Source organism: Micromys minutus (genome assembly GCF_963924665.1).
Source record: "Micromys minutus genome assembly, chromosome: 30".
Taxonomy (NCBI): domain Eukaryota; kingdom Metazoa; phylum Chordata; class Mammalia; order Rodentia; family Muridae; genus Micromys; species Micromys minutus.
The window spans coordinates 23,956,924-23,972,887 of NC_137965.1; the positions used below are offsets into that span (position 1 = coordinate 23,956,924).

Genomic DNA, 15,964 nt, shown 5'->3' on the forward strand with positions numbered 1-15,964 from the left:
GACTCTGTTGACTCAGAAATAGTGATTGAACATCTACTCAGAGCGAGGCACCCTGCCTGTTAGATCAGGGGTCAAAATCAGCAATAACAAATATCTCTGCTCTTCCTGGGAGTGCAATGTAGAAGAAGAAGAAAAAACAATAACAGAAAAGACACTGTGTGTGGTGTAAAGGTAATGAAGGCTGCTGACAAAGGACTGGTCCAGTGCAGGGATATCAGGCAGAGCCCTTCTCCTTCTCCTAGCAAGACTGCATCTCTCCTGCTCTGGAGAATTTCTCCATCTTTGGGGCAGAGAACAGTGTTTATTAACGTGAGTTCTGTTATTTAATCCCTTTCATGGTATATGTCTGTTAGAGGGTATGTGCAGACATGGGGCATATCTGTTAGAGGGTATGTGCCGACAGTGTATATCTGTTAGAGTATGTGCAGACATGGTGTATATCTATTGAGGGATATGTGTAGACATGGTGTATATCTGTTAGAGTGTATGTGCAGACATGGTGTATATCTGTTAGAGTGTATGTGCAGACATGGTGTATATCTGTTAGAATATGTGCAGACAGTGTATATCTATTGAGGGATATGTGTAGACATGGTGTATATCTGTTAGAGTGTATGTGCAGACATGGTGTATATCTGTTAGAGTGTATGTGCAGACATGGTGTATATCTGTTAGAATATGTGCAGACAGTGTATATCTGTTGAGGGATATGTGCAGATCTCATTGCACTTGATAGAGTGCTGCCCCAGCTGAGTGCAGAGCAGCCCTTGGATCCGATTTTCACTTTTCATAGCACTCCATTCTCTCCTGTTCATCCATCTGGTGCATACAAAGGGACTGGTGTGCAGATTTTATTGTACACATCTATTCTTATATCTGTTATATTTTATTATATTGAGGCATAATTAATTATGATCATTTTAGGCCACCTCCATCAAAACATCTGGAAACTTCCTAATGGTACAAAGACATACTTTCTCTGTAGATTTATAGTAACACTGTAGAGATTGAACATGTGTTGCGTCGGAAAAATGTCTATCAGAATCAGTGTTCCCAGCCTGGGGGTGTGGCTCGAGGCCCAAGGTACTAGTTCCATCCCCTGCACTGCAAAAGAACAAAACCTTTTCAACCACTCACATTGTGACTGCTGGGTACGTACATATGCTCATCCGCACAACCTACAAGACCACTGAACTATTTCCAGAGTCCTCGATTTTGCTTTTCCAATCGATTATCTTATGAGATAATTATCACTATCTCATGAGAAAGAAACAAGAGGGACTGATGATGATTTAAATTTAACTACCTCGATTTGCAGGGTTTTTTTTTTTAAAACAAAGTTCCAATAGGTGCATACTCTGAATTAAATTTTTAAAAAATCTAGATTATAACGACCCAACCACGAGGGTCACACCAATGTTATCTTGGGCTAGAAGTTCTAGAAGACATCAGAATGCTAATCCGTGAGCTAGATTAGAACGCAGTGAGCAACTGGATAGTTCTTTCTGCGTGTATCTTCTTGAAAAGCATCAGCTAGGCAGTGGTGGTGGAGGTCTTTAAACCCAGCACTAGAGAGGCCAGCCTGGTCTCCAGATCAATTCCAGAACAGCCAGAGATACTGTGCATAGGAACCCTGTCTTGAAAAACCAAAACTGTATCCTCCACCTCATCATGCCTAGCTTCCGTGATTATCATGGTTTATATCCAGGCCTTGCAGACTTGCTTCTGGGTGGAACCCATCTTGCCTGCTTATCTCACAGAGAAGACTAGAAACCTTTCCCAAATGCTCCCTTGTTCCTGGCCAGGAGCCCTGGGCAACTCCTAATTAATGGTTCTTACACTGCTGTCCTGGGTCACCATCCCTCGATGAGGAAACAGGAGTCTCTTAAATCGTCATCTTCACTCAAGGACCGACTGCAGGCCCCTTGTCTCATACTCTACTCTGTGCCCAGACACCCTGGCCCAGAAAGAAAGCCAGCCATTATTTGGTAACATTCCCTTCACTGCACACCCCCCACCACCACCACCACACTGACAGTGTCCACAGTGACGTTAAAGCCCTGGGGTCTCCAATACATGCTGCCTGTTCTCTAAGTACCACCCCCACAATCCTCACTTTCTTGTCTCTTCTGAATTATCAGCTCCCACTCCGTGTCTTCCTACTGTATTCTCACGGGCACCCTGCCTGCACACCTGCCCTGGTGCTTTCTCCCTTCTACATCCCTGTCTGCCCCAGGTGATGCCTCAGTGACTCCTGCTATGATCAAGGATGTAGAAGGCTAGTAATTACTGTCCTCAGCAGATGTCTGCTTCTGTCTATCCCCGAGGACTAGGCTTGCTTTGAGCTGAGGAAGCATGCCTTGTTTCAGGAGAAAGGTCCCTGGGAACAGGAAGTTGGTGCTGTGCCTCCCCTCCCGACCCTCACCAGTACCTTGGCTACATTTCTTAAACTGCCAAGTCCTTTACTCAGAATCACGGGGCTATGGTCAGACCAGAACAGGACTCCAGCCAGCTGCCTTCACTCAGAAACCCAAGACTCTTTACAAACTTAAACAGCCCAATTCAAAGGCAGCCTACCTCCCCTTTCTTCCAGATCCTGGACCAGCTCTAACTGTCCAGGATGTGCAGGAAGTATGTGATACAATGGGGCAGTACTTGCAGGACAAGACCCTGGATTCATCCCTCAGCACCCTAGAAAATAAAGTGTCCCCTGCCCTCTGTCTGCCCTACACTGTCCTCTAAGTCTAGGAGACTCCGCCTTGACCTTACAGAACAAGCTGACAATCGACAGGGCAAGGGCATGTTCAATTACTGACCAAGCCGACAACTCGCCCCTCGGCCTCCATTCATGTCACGGTTCTCAAAAGCCCAGGTAGGGAGCAAAAGGTGTACAACGGCCCTCCAGGTCTCATCTGTTTCCTGTGAAAACGGACAGGATAGAAAGTGTCCAGAGAGCTCCAATCAAAGTCCTCTAATGCCAAGTGGCCAGAGACTTGACACGCCTTCTCGCCGCTGGCCGAATGCACTTCTGGTTGCTGACCTACAATGTGTTTCCCAGGTGTGTGTATGAATCACCTGCTTTTCCTGACACTGGCTTATTCCCTCTTGGTCTATCCTTCCTATGTCTCCGGAGAGGTGGAAAAGAACTGAGCTAGCTGTCTCCAGAGCCCCACCCCTGGGGGAAAGTTTTCGAAGTGAGAATCTGTGTTCTGGTAATGAAGTCTTATCTACGGCAGCTGCTGAGGCGAGGCCGCCATGCCAGGGCCCGAGCTGTGGGGTGAAATGAATCCTGGCAGCTTCATGGTAGCAGATGAGCTCACCACCTCTGTCTTGGCAGCGAGTTTCACACATGGCTTGTTCTCCGTACACCTGAAGACCACGTTACTCAGCATTATTCTGATTTATCACAACCCCCCTTGTGTGTCTTGCTTGGACAGTTCTAATTCTTCTGCCCCGGTAATGAACCCAAAACAACTACTGTTACCCACATCCTCAGGAACAGGCAGCGTCTACACCAAAGTCCCCAGTCTTCTTGCGTCAGAAACATTTATTTCTACCCTCAGAACTTACCAGAGGCTTTGTCAATGTAGGTAATTTCTGTCAATGTTTACTTTATTAGAAATAAAAACCGGGAATTTCCCGTGATACGGATCCACTCAGAAACCACAATGGGGAACCTATTGCATATGAAGGTAAATGATATTTTTAAAATGAAAAGCAGTCACATTTTCTAACCAAAAAATGGTGCACACAGGACAAAAGTTACACTTTTGCAAATATGTTTAAGGCGTGGCTTTAGTGCGTTCAAAGTCAGCCTCAGGCCTGCTTCTGTGTTCAGCCCATTGGGATGGGTAGCTGTGGTTAGACACAGAAGACAGAGTTGCTTTCATAGCCTTTTCTGATGATTGTGCATCTTCTTCTTTGAAACTAAGATAACTTCTCAAAGGCTAATTGCACCTCAGAATCTGAAATCAGAGTTTTTCATGCTCTACATTAGAGTCTGCAAGCTGGGCTTGCAGCCTGCTGGGCTTACTCTTGGACGTTTGGATTCACTGAGTCTTGCAGATCGTCTGTATCGGGCCTGTTTCGCTTGATATTGAAAAGTCTCGTTTAGTAATGCTGCCATTGATCTTGCCACACAATCTCCAAGTGCTGAAAAACTGGTAAGCTCACGCTGCTGAACGAATGCTTTCTCAAAGCCCCGAATTTTACACAAAATTTTGAATGTCATTATCAAGCAATAGTGTCAGGTTTTTTGGGTTTCACTGGGTTTTTTTGTTTGTTTGTTTGTTTGTTTGTTTTCTTTTAGGAGAGTTTCTTTTTTAGAATATATACCCTGTCCAAGTATCAAAACCTTGATGACCACAGTTTATCTGCTACTTGGTGATGGCCCAGGGAGAAAGTAACCAGAATGTCCATAAACTAAAACCTACCATGCTTCAAGGCTGGACAGAAGAGCTTGGTTCAGTTTCTGTTTTGTGCCTCAGAAGAGCAACAAGGATGCATAGCCAAGAGTGGAGGCCTGCAGTGATTAGTAGCTGCCACTGCTTCCCATCTGAGTGGAACCGGCATTTACCCACTTGGGGTGCTTCCTGGTGGAGACCGGAGCACTCTGGCGATGACAGAGCAGCTGCCGCACAGAACAGGGAAGGAACACTCTCACATCTTTATGATGGATTGCTTTCTATTCAGCCCGGTAGTCATGGGTAAGTAGTGTTAATGCTGAGACCTGCATGATCTCACAGACCTCAGAGAGGACCTTAGGAATCTCCTCCAGATCCATGGACCACACTTTGGAACTGCTGGACGGCGCATTGCAGTCCTGGTGGGCAGTGTGGCACTCAGTCTGTTTGTCACCTCTCTGCTGAGCACACCCCATTAAACTAGACTTGAAGGTCACCCACACCTAACTGATAGCGCTAGTCTGGGAAAGCTTGACAAACCTTCAGCAACTTCAGTTTTCCTCATCAGTAAATGAACAAAAGTATGTAACATACCTATAGTTAAGGACTACTAGTTCCCTAGTTCCCGGCCTCTGCTCCTGAAGGGATCTGGTCCTCCAGGTACTCCCTCAGGTAAACTTGTTTTCCCTTGGAGTCAATTCCCAACCTATAATGCAAGGGGTTAGTCACTAAGGCAGAATTCTATTACATCTTTTTTTCTCCTGGAATGGAAATGTAATTTTATCTTTTGAAACTCATACTGCACTTCAGGCTCCAACAATAACATGGTAGGAATGAGGATATCCCAGCAAACCAGGAAGAGCGGCCGACGAGGACCTTTGCCACCAGTTTTACCACTAACCTTCAGCTACCCTTCTGGTGAAGCAGGACAGAAGGTAGGGCCTGAGTGGGACGCAGGCTTGGAGCGCAGAAGGCTGTCACCGGGGGCAGTGGCAGCAGCGAAGGCAGCTCTGGAGTTGATCTTGTCTTTGAATCTTCTGTCTGTAGATTTTTTTTTTTAACCTTTCCCTTTTGATGAGATACTCCGCACATTTTAAAGAAGGTAAGGCTTTGTATGATGGCACGCCAGTTCAAGCGAGCTAAGTTGGCAGCGCGCTTATATCCTTGTGATCACAGTATACTTTACTCTCCTACTTGAAGTCCACACCTTCTTGTAGAGTCTCCAGCCACGGCAAAGTGCCAAGTGACAGGACTTTGGTCACCCTCTAGTCTAGCCGGTAGGGACCAAGGTGCAAGAGGGCATCGTCCAAGCAAAGCCACTGTCCCACCTGTGTGCTTCCACAGGTAGAACCGGGCCCATGTGCACCCAGCCAGGGCAAAGACAGCATTTCTCACTCAGTTAGACTCAGTGGTAACTTCCAGAGTGGCTGGTCTGACTTGTAAAAAGGTTTAAAAGAGCCTTGGGAACACAACCAGGAGAAGGGCTGGCTTGTGGCTGGTCCCCTTCTTATCAGCAATGGAACCTCATGCATAGCGTGGAGAGACTCTTAAATATTGAGCGGGTTCTTAGCTCATTTCTAATTCTTCTTAGACTCGGTTTCTACATTTGCAAAATGAGAGATTTCAGACAACCGCCATAATTATAACAATGTCTCATTTTAACATATCATCTATTTTCATACACAACGAAAACAAATTGCAATCAAGCTTCAGAGTTTAGAGTAGCGGGAATAGGTAACACCAAGCTCATCAAAAAACAGACATCATAAAACTTCAAGAGGAATGCAATCCGCTCTTTCTTAAAAATTCAGGAGAGAGTACATGGGAGGAACTCAGTCCAGCATGGTTAGCATCCGACATAATACCTGGCCCCGAAACGCCTTTCACTAAACTGTTGGGGGAGGGGACGACACTCATCTGAGTGTCCCCCAGCAAAGGATCGAGTTCTAATTCAGCCTGTGTTCTTGCAGCTGGTCACAGACCTGGTGGGTGCTGCTGAAGAACAGCCACAGACGAGGGGGCTCCTGTGGGAAGGGATGAAGTGCTAAGCACAGACCCAACCTCCTCCTCCCCTCAGCCACAGGCAAGAGGACAGCTGTACACACTGGGAAGGATGCATTTCTTGTTAACCCTTTGAAAACTGTGCCTTAAACTAAGGTATCTTAGCAACCAGGCCACAGAGATTTTTGCCATAGCCTTGGAAAATAGAGCTGCAAACAGCAGGCATTCCTTGTAGCTCTCGGCAATGCGTCACTGCAACGCCGGCTTATGAATAGGAGGAAAAGCTGCATGGGACAGTTATGGGGTGTTGATGTGGAAATTTGGGCCAGTATTTCATGTAAGAATGTCAACACTTTCTGATTGGCTGGGATATTTTTAAACACAGTGCCCCCAAAGCAGAGACTGGTTCTGTTTCATTTTTAATGTCCCTCTCTTGTTGCTATGGCTTACATGAAGCCCCGCCAAAATTTATGAGTTTGAAGCATAAGCCCTAAATTCACAGGTTGATGGTATGTTGAGGTAAGAGATTCAGGAAGCCATTAGGGTAACTGAGGCTATGGTAGAGTGCCCTCCCTTCCCTCTCCACCATGACATCTGTTGCTTTATAAAAGAGAAAAAGAGAAAGAGAGACTAGAGCAGGCAAGAACTCCATCTCTCATCCCATGATAACTTCTTCCATGCTATGGTCCAGCACCAAGGATGCTGGCTTCTTGATCTTGGACTCCCCAGCCTACAATACCATGAAGAGTAAATGTATTTTCAATATAAATTATGGTTTATATGTGGTGCCAGGCTACAGTGATGAGAAACAGACTAAGACGCTTCTGTAGCATACAACTCAACACAGCCTTAGGGCTGACCTCTTATGTATAGCGTACTTGTCAAATACCTTTGTGGTCTGGAGCCTCCCCTAAAAGATGACATATGGTCTAGCCTTGCTATACATTCTTTCCCCCTATCTCTGGGAGTATCAGGGCCAGGCTCTTTCTCTCAGCCTCAGTGTAGTTCTACAAGCCTCTGACATGGGTATTCACAAACATCAGGGGACATAGTTGTATCAGGGACCCGGAGCTCAACTTTGATGCTAGAGCATCTCCACAATCAGGCCTCTGTGTTAATTGGTCTGCCATCCCTGACAGATCTTGGGTTTAAAAACCTGAGGATACTTGGCCTTATCTAATTCACTCACTGGAGCAGTTTTTAAACTATCCAGTTTCTGGGGCTGATGAGATCACTCAGCAGGTACAGGTGCTAGCTACACAAGCCTGGCAGCCTGAGTTCAATCCCTGGGACCCATATAAATGCAGGAGAAAACTAATTCCACAAAGACATACAGACAGACAGTTGGACAGACACACAGATACACAGTAAATAAATAAATAAATAAATAAATAAATAAATAAATAAAAACTACCTTGTTTCTGACAACTCTCACATTCCCAAATTCGCTGAAGTGTTCTCTTGATTGTACCAGGTGAACAGTACCTCCCATTCCCAGCTACTACATCCTTCTCTTTCCATGATTCGTATCAATATTATATTTCATAAGTCATAAAGCTGTTCCCGAGAGTGTTAAAAACTATAGCCTGTTTGGGGTCAGAAGATGTTAGAATAAAGACTGGCTTTGGAGACAGACATGGCGAGGGGAGCATTATCACAGCTGTGGCAGACACTTGCAGTGAGATACACAGAAACCAAGTCTCCAACAAGTGGGTCAAATCACATCCTTCAATGCTGCGTAGAAGGTTCTGGAAAAAAACTGGGCAGAAGCAGTAGCCAAGAAGCCCACAGAGAGGAGCAACCTGCGCAATGCCTCTCTGTGTGCTGGTTGGTTCAGGGGTATGCATGTTTCTTGCGGTGTTTAATACCCCTGACTCACTGGGTGATCATGTCTGCCACACAGGACTGAGCCAGCCAAGGTCTAAGCCAGTGCCTGCCTCTTCTTAGAGGCTGAGCCACGTTTGGATGCTGGCAGCTGCCCCCTCACTGGCTCTGGCTGGCCTCTCCCCACACAATGAGAGGATACAGTGCACTTCCAGGCATTGACAGCCAGGGCAGGGACTCTCAGCCCAGACATTTTCTCAATAGCCCAATAGCCTTGCAAATCCAAGCTGAGCAGGAATGAGAAACCAGGCAAGGGAGGCTCCCGGACTTGCTCCCCTGTCACCTACTGAGTCATCTCAGCTGCAGAGGTGAGGCTTTCTCACCATCCAGCTTTCTGTCTAGGCCTCAGTAGCAATGATAGGCAGCCCCTGGGAGATTGCCCAAATGCTGCCAAAGCTATTGTGTTTTATTGACATGCATAGATCTTAGGTGCAGTGATTGTTTTCATACGTGAGGTGGGAGATCGCCTGAAGGACACGGTTATTGCTACTTCCTTCTCAGCCACGTCCTTCATCTGGGTCCTCACCAACCAAATTTGCAAAGGGCAGTTGTGGGCTGTGTTGGAGAGTTGAAGTTGACTGGCAGTGAGAAGCAGGAACTACCCTGCCATTCCTTCCGCTGGGCCTCTATTTGACCAAAGGCTTCAATTTAAGAATTTGCATCTCTGAAGGATTTTCAAAAGTGTGTGCCTTGTTAGTAAGAAAATCAGTATCACAGTAGAGTTTACCATCCAGGAAGGTAAGAGGGAAGTTGGGGGATGTAGGGGGAGGGTGTCTGACAACAGGCATTGCGTGCCTGTTCCGTATCAGTTTCCCTACACACATCTTTCACGCAACGGGTACCAACTGTAGGATATACAGCAATTGCAAGAGCTGCCCCCAGCGGAACACTCACAAGAGACACTGACTTTATACTTCTTCCGTTCTGGCTCCTCCTGTTCAGGTGGGATCCATGGTCACTGGCGGCACGTCCTTCCCAATGACATTCCTCAGGATGGACTGTGTTTCAGATTTGTAACTCCTTAAATACCCTCCCTGCTGATCCTCCCCAATGCCTGGATGCTGTTACCTAAGAAACCAGCACAACAAAGATGCTCAAGGGACAGGGAGTTAAAGCATTAGGTATGGAGGTTTTGGTTCTGGCAGCAGCTGGAGAAATGACCTCAGTGTCAATATGATTCACAGCCAGGTCGGGGTCTGTCAGCAAATGGTCAAGAGACGGCATATCCTGAGCTACGAATCCCAAAAGATAATGCTGTTTGGAGCATGTGTAAGCCACCTTAATGAACATTTCCTTATTGTTTTTATAATTGTTGAGACAGTCTCCTATATCTCAGAGTAGACTCAAACCTGTGATTCTCCTGCCTCAGACTATGGAGTGCTGGGATCACTGGCATGTGCTACTTCATCTGGCCCATTTCCTTGTTATTCAGGAAACAGAAGTAAACCATGGTCTATAATAGTGTCCTGCGCTGTGCTGTGTGAGCAAATGTGGTTCTTGTTATCCAAGTGGAAACTTTTAATTAAGGTATTCTGGAAATTTCCAAAACTCACTCAAGAGTATCAGTCCTCAGTGGTACTAGGCAGCTCCTTGTTTCTTAAGTGACTGTAGTTTCATGGTAATCCACGATTACAAAGTAGACAGTCCAAACCTCTCCAGAGAACAACAAGCCACTCAGAGTGGCTTTGGGTAGATATGCTGATCCTCCAAAAAGTTACAGTGATGTAAGGGCAGGGACTCTCCAAGTACCCAATTTCAAAGGCTTTGTTCCAAGGAGGGTGTAAAATACTTTACTGGTAATTTTTGCATTAAACATATGCCAGACTATAGTATTTGCTATATGTGGAAAAAAATGTAGTATGTAATTAAAACAATTTTTATCTGTTCCTTTTTATTGCTGCAAGGTAGCTAAAGGAAGGTTTAAATTGCCTAAGTGGTTGTGTTATAGTCCTGTTGGACAATGCTAGTTTTAACCACTTCAAAATATCTGGTGGTTTCAATTGGGTTTTTGGTATTGTTTCAGGACAGAGTTTCTCTGTATATCCTTGGCTGTCTTGGAACTGCAAACCAGGCTGACCTCAAACTCAGAGACCCACCTGTCTCTGCTTTTTGGATGCTGGGATTAAATTATGCCCATCACACCCTGGTCCTCGATCAGGTTTCTTTTTCCTAGTATGTTGATAAAATAAAAAACCACTTTTCTGAAGTTTATATACTTTTTATTGAGTTATGCCCATTTTTTTTTTTAATTTGGTTGTAAAACAAGAGGCTGGGGTCCGTTTTAATGGATTCTGAGGACCTCTGAGCTGCACTGTTCTGTGACATTGAACTTGGTGAAAAAGATCCCACGATATTTTAGACAAGTCCTATCTGGAGACTCACAAAGCAGTTAGGTCCAGCTCCCAACCTTCTCAGGTGAAACCTGAGTTTCAGAGGTGGGAGTTGTGGGCCTGCCTCCGTTGCACTTCCAGGCTTGAGCTGGTCACTCAAGTGCTTTGTCACAGACTTTTCCCTTTGCTAAAGATATCAAAGTCAGCTAGATTACAAATACAGTCCATGTTGTCTTTGTGGGCTGTGACACAAGGCCTCGGGAGAACATGGTTCAAAACTGGATAAAAGTTATTAATCCAATTAAGAAAGACAGACAGATTTCTGACGGTAAAAGACACTTTTGAGAACTGTGATTTTTTTCCCCCTAAAACCCCATATTTATCTCAAAATGAAACTATCAGAAGCCCTACCTAGTACTTAATGGCTGTTAAAGCCGCCCTCTGTGACAACGCTGTCCTGCTGGCTTTGTGTGCTGTGGACTGTAATTATTTAATGCCTGCCCTTCACTTACATAAATGGGCCAGCATGTAAACCTGTTTATGAGGGGTGTGGCTCAAGTTAATAATGAGGCTTAAAAAAAATATTTGGAGTAAATCCCATCAATTTCTACCCTTCTCGGTGACTCAGTATGCAGTAGCTGACAACAGGCAAGCTTTCCTGGTTTCCAAGCCCCAGCTCTACAAGAACAACAGCTTAGGGCTCATGCTGAGCACCTTTAGGATTATTGCCACAGGCCAGGAAGCAAGAGGAAGGGAGGTAGATGCCTCCCCTGGAATACTTACATCCCAAACAGGAAATGCACTTGCCAGAAAGCACAGGAAGTGAAATCTACCGACAGAAAGCAGACTGGGGCAGGCTGAAGACACTTCTGAAGGGGGAAGCTTATTTCATCTTGTTGACCAGGGTCTCTGCGCGGTCTCATTTCTCTTCAGGCCTACTAATGCACAGAGGAAAACCAAAGGAAAAAACCAGTAAGATTGGTGCTTAGTAATAAGTCAATCCAAGTTAAAAGTTCTACTGGCCCTGTCCCCAGCTCCTTCTCCAGCCAGTGCCCTTATTATCTTCCACGGCCCCCATGTCACCATCAACATTTCTGACTTCTGCCTTCTCCATTCCACATCCCTCCTCCTTCCATCCCTGTCGAAGTTCTCCACAGAGAAGCCACAGTTTCCTTTCTCCTTACCAACTTCCTAGTGGTGCTTTAACAGGACAAAATGTGACATCCCATCCCTACCGTCCCACCCCCCACCCCTGGTCAGGTCTCTGAAGAGAAAAAAAAAATCTTCCAAGACCAACCTCTGGGACAGCCATCCTTGTTGAAGCTCCTTGTACTCTCACAGTAGGTGAGCCCAGAGAATGCTATTCTCTGTCTTCCAAAGTTTCTGTACCAAAATCTCCTCCGCAAGTTCTAGAGACAGTCCTTTCTCCACTCCCTCTCACATTTATTTCTGTGACCCTTTGTTACCCCCTTGCTTGAGTTTCCCATATCCCACCTGCCCATCATATGCTGGCATTCCCTCAAGCCATCTCCAGCTTTCCATTAGCGACATGCACAACAGATAATGTTATGGATACACACCCGGCCCTGGAGGAAGTCATAGCACCATTCACATGACTGTCACCTCTAGTTTACCTCCTCCCGTCCATTAAAGATGGCCTCCCATTGTATTGAGCATGGCGGTCGACGTGATTAAATGGACAGAACGGGAAGAATAAAGATGTGGGAATTACTCTGAAGGTACAGTGAAGTGGCCTTCGGGGAGGGATCAGAGCCGGCGGGGATGTGGAGTGCTCTAGAAGGCCAACCGGGGTAAGTATGCTCTTCTCACGTCTGAAAGTACATTTAAGCGACTGGGGTATCCGTGGGGTTGTTATCTGGAACTTGGGTCTAAGATGGAAGCACAGGGATTCTTAGAGTTCACCATCTTGGTGGTTTACAGTCTTCTGCACCTCAGTGCCTGGTGGACATTCTTCCCCAGGGTTCTGCAAGCAAGTTAACCCAGTACTCTAAAGGGCAGCCTTGGTCGCCCTCAGCTTCCACAATGCCCCAATTCTATGGTTTTTTATCATGCTTTTTGCTCTCTTTATGACCCACATTGGAGACCCATTGCTACTGCTGAGCTCGGGCTGGACCTGTAGGTGGGGAATGCCTGCTCTTCCTGCTCTTTGTTCACTGATGACTGGTAAACATGTCCAAGCTAAGGGTCCCAGGAAGACAGAGTGCCCTTTAAGGGGTTGACTGGAGGGAGCCCTGTGGAGGGATTGTTTACACAGGTGTGGACAAGATTAAGGGAACTCAGAAGGGTGAAGAATGTCACTTGACCCCTTCACGCGGGATCTCCAGAGCAGGCAGCTCTGTAGGCATAGAAATGGCAGTTGGTGATTCTTGGGTGCTAGAGGTACTGGAGGAAATGATGAAGGACTGTGAACAGGCATCAGGTCTCTTTTTGAGTTTAAAATGTTCGAAAACTGATCACAGTGATGGCTAGTCAGCTCCCCATGTTCCAGAAACCACCCACTATCAGACTTTGTGAATTAAATGTCAGTGAAGCAGATAGATAGGTGGAGGGGGGAAAAAGGAGCAAAGAGCCTGTAGCTAGCCTGGGAAGCTGTGGGTTTTACCAGGAGTCTTCCAGAATGAGGGAGGAGCCAGAGGTATGGAGCCTAGAGCCCAGCTGGCTCTGAGGGTCATCTATTAAGGATACTGCCTGGCCTGGCACAGTAAGGGACAAGCAGAAGGCAGGCCTTGGTTTTCCCAGGCTGCCTTTTACCCTGTGCTTCCTGATTCTGCTCAAACCCAGCAGAGCAGACACTAGCCTGCTGGGCACAGGGCAGCAGGACAGAGGACAACCAGAAAGCCTTGCTGGCATTACTGGAATACACAGTCTCCTTCCTTCCTTTGTCCTCGGAACTTGCCTACGCCTCAGTGGGCTCCTCCTTAGCTCCTGGACTACAGAACTTCGAATCCAGCTTGTCAAGTGCAGTGTCCCTAGACTCAAGCTCCCCAGGGACCCAGGGCTACAGGGCCACCACTTGCCTCCTGTATAGATAGCTCTTTGATCCTTGCTGGTCCTTGGTGACTAGCCTTGGATCTTGTTAGTAAGAAAACCAATGCCCCAGTGGTGCTTACCATGGAGGAGGATAAGGAGAAAGGGGGTGAGGGGGGCAGGGCAGGGGCAGCCTGCTTCTTACTGGCTTCCACAAGCACAGAGGCCACTGCCTCTTTCCTCTCCCACACTAGAGGCATCAACTGCATGGCCCACAGAAATCACAAGGGCTGCGTGGGAAAGAGTGAGAAGACGTACTCTCTCAACAGACCTGTCCCCTAGCTGTGCCTGTCACTTGCTGCTTCCAGTGCCTCCCTGTGAGGTAAAGGTGTGTGTGATGAAGATAGGGAGGAGGTGAGGAAGGAGCTTCCCATAAGCCGAGGCCGCCTTTATGAGGCGTCTGTGCGGTTCTCACAGTGCCAGAAGTAGGTGTTCCGGCCTCTGTTTACAGATGAAGATATGGCCTCGGTGGTGTTGGGAAACAATCACACCAAAGGAATGTGGCAGTAGCAGGCCGGCCTGCTTTTCCAGCTTGCTGCACCAGGGAGCCCAGAGTCACCAGGAAGCCAGATTCACACCTTTATGCAGCTGCTGGCATGAGCTTGTGTGGTTTGGCTGAGGGACCGATTTCTGTCGAGGTGTGTGCTTTAAGCCTCCTGTTCCTGCTAATGACAGTGTCACAAATGCATCACGAATGGGAGAAAGCATAGGATGGTACAGATGGGGGCTGTATTATGAACAAGGAAGTCCGAGGCCGCCTCCTGAAAACTAAGGATCTCAGGCAAGGGTGCACCTTCTGGCGGTGGTACCTCAAGGATGAATTTCACCCCGGAAATACGGTATAGAGGTCTTTTCAACTAACATAAGCAGCACACAGGGCCAGTCCTGATGTTTTTCTTAGGCAGAAGTTCTAATAATACAGTTTGACAACGGAACTATGTTTCACTCCCCCCTGTGAAACTTTTACAAGAATCTCTGCTGTGGTTTCTTAGCATGAGAGACTCCATGGTTGATTTGTACAATCGCTCCTGTGTTGGCAGATGGTATGTATTGGCCATAGGTGTGGGAGTGGGGTTAAAACAGTCTTCATCAACACTACAGAGCTATGAGATCCTTAAGCAGAATTTACTGTTGGAAAAGTATTCGAGATCTTCGGCACAGGCCCACCGCTCTGGAGCGAGCTAGTCTGCAGGGGACTGCTCTCATTAAGAATGGTCGCTGGTCGCTCCTGCTGCAAGCAAGGAGCTCCTCATGAAGCTGTGGCTGGCCGAAAACAGGCTACTCCTTTGTCAACTGCAAGAAGGCTTTGGAGACTTGTGGCGGTGATCTCAAACAGGCAGAGGCCTGGCTGTACAAACAAGCCCAGAAGGAAGGATGGAGGGAGCAAAGCCGCCAAGGTCCACGAGAGGAAGACTAAAGAAGGCTTGGGTGGACTGCTGCAGGAGGTCGAAACACAGCTGTTTTAGTAGAGGTAAACTGTGAGACAGATTTTGTTTCCAGAAATTTAAATTTTCAACAGTTTGTCCAGCAAGTATCCCTAGGAACCATGGCGCGCCGTCAGAACCTGACGGATCAGCTCTCCAGTACAGCAAGGGCTTCCTCAACATCTCTGAGCTTTCTGAACCTGCAGCTGGGCCCAACAGGGAGGTTCTCTCAAGGATCAGTTGGCCTTGGCGATCGGGAAGCGACCTGCCTGGGTGAAGGTGCCCTCTGGGTTCTTTGTCGGTTCTTGCGTGCACCGATGCATGGAGTGATGCCAAGCCCCTCCCTCCAGAGCCTGGTGCTGGGGAAGTATGTGGTCTGGTTGTCTGCGGGACTTCTGAGCAGATCACAAACCCCGGGGAGGTTGGCCGCTGCTTGGGTGGCATGGTCCCTCTTTCCCTGGGCTCCCTGGATGACGAGCCTGGGGGTGGGGAGGGGAGGAGACAGACCTGGATGCTGCCCTCGACTACCTTCTGGACCCTTCCATCACACTGGGGCAGTACCTGCAGCCCCAGAGCATGACTGTAGTCGACTTTGTGCGTTTTGAATGTGGAGAAGGTAAACAGGTAGCCGAGGCCGAATAGGTGGAAATAATTAGTTTTTATGCCTGGATTTCCTTATAAAAAGTTATTTTCTAAACCTCTTCAACTCTCAAAAAAATTTTTTTTAGTTTAAAATGAAGTTCGTAGGTAAAGTTATTAAATGTCAATGTAATAAAGTAGAATTTTCTCGTTTGCATAATAAAGAAGAACGGTCATTCGTTTTCCTTCACATTATCTGTTCATAATTCACCTACTGTGCCCAATACACTGTGCA

General features: G+C 46.9%; 1 pseudogene across 1 annotated transcript; it reads left to right on the forward strand.

The window, feature by feature from the left end:
* The first annotated feature begins 4,618 nt into the window (after positions 1 to 4,618).
* LOC308439827 (elongation factor Ts, mitochondrial-like) lies at positions 4,619 to 15,732 on the forward strand (annotated as a pseudogene). The gene is made up of 2 exons: positions 4,619 to 4,706; positions 14,877 to 15,732. The product of its transcript is annotated as an elongation factor Ts, mitochondrial-like (transcript).
* Positions 15,733 to 15,964: the final 232 nt, after the last annotated feature.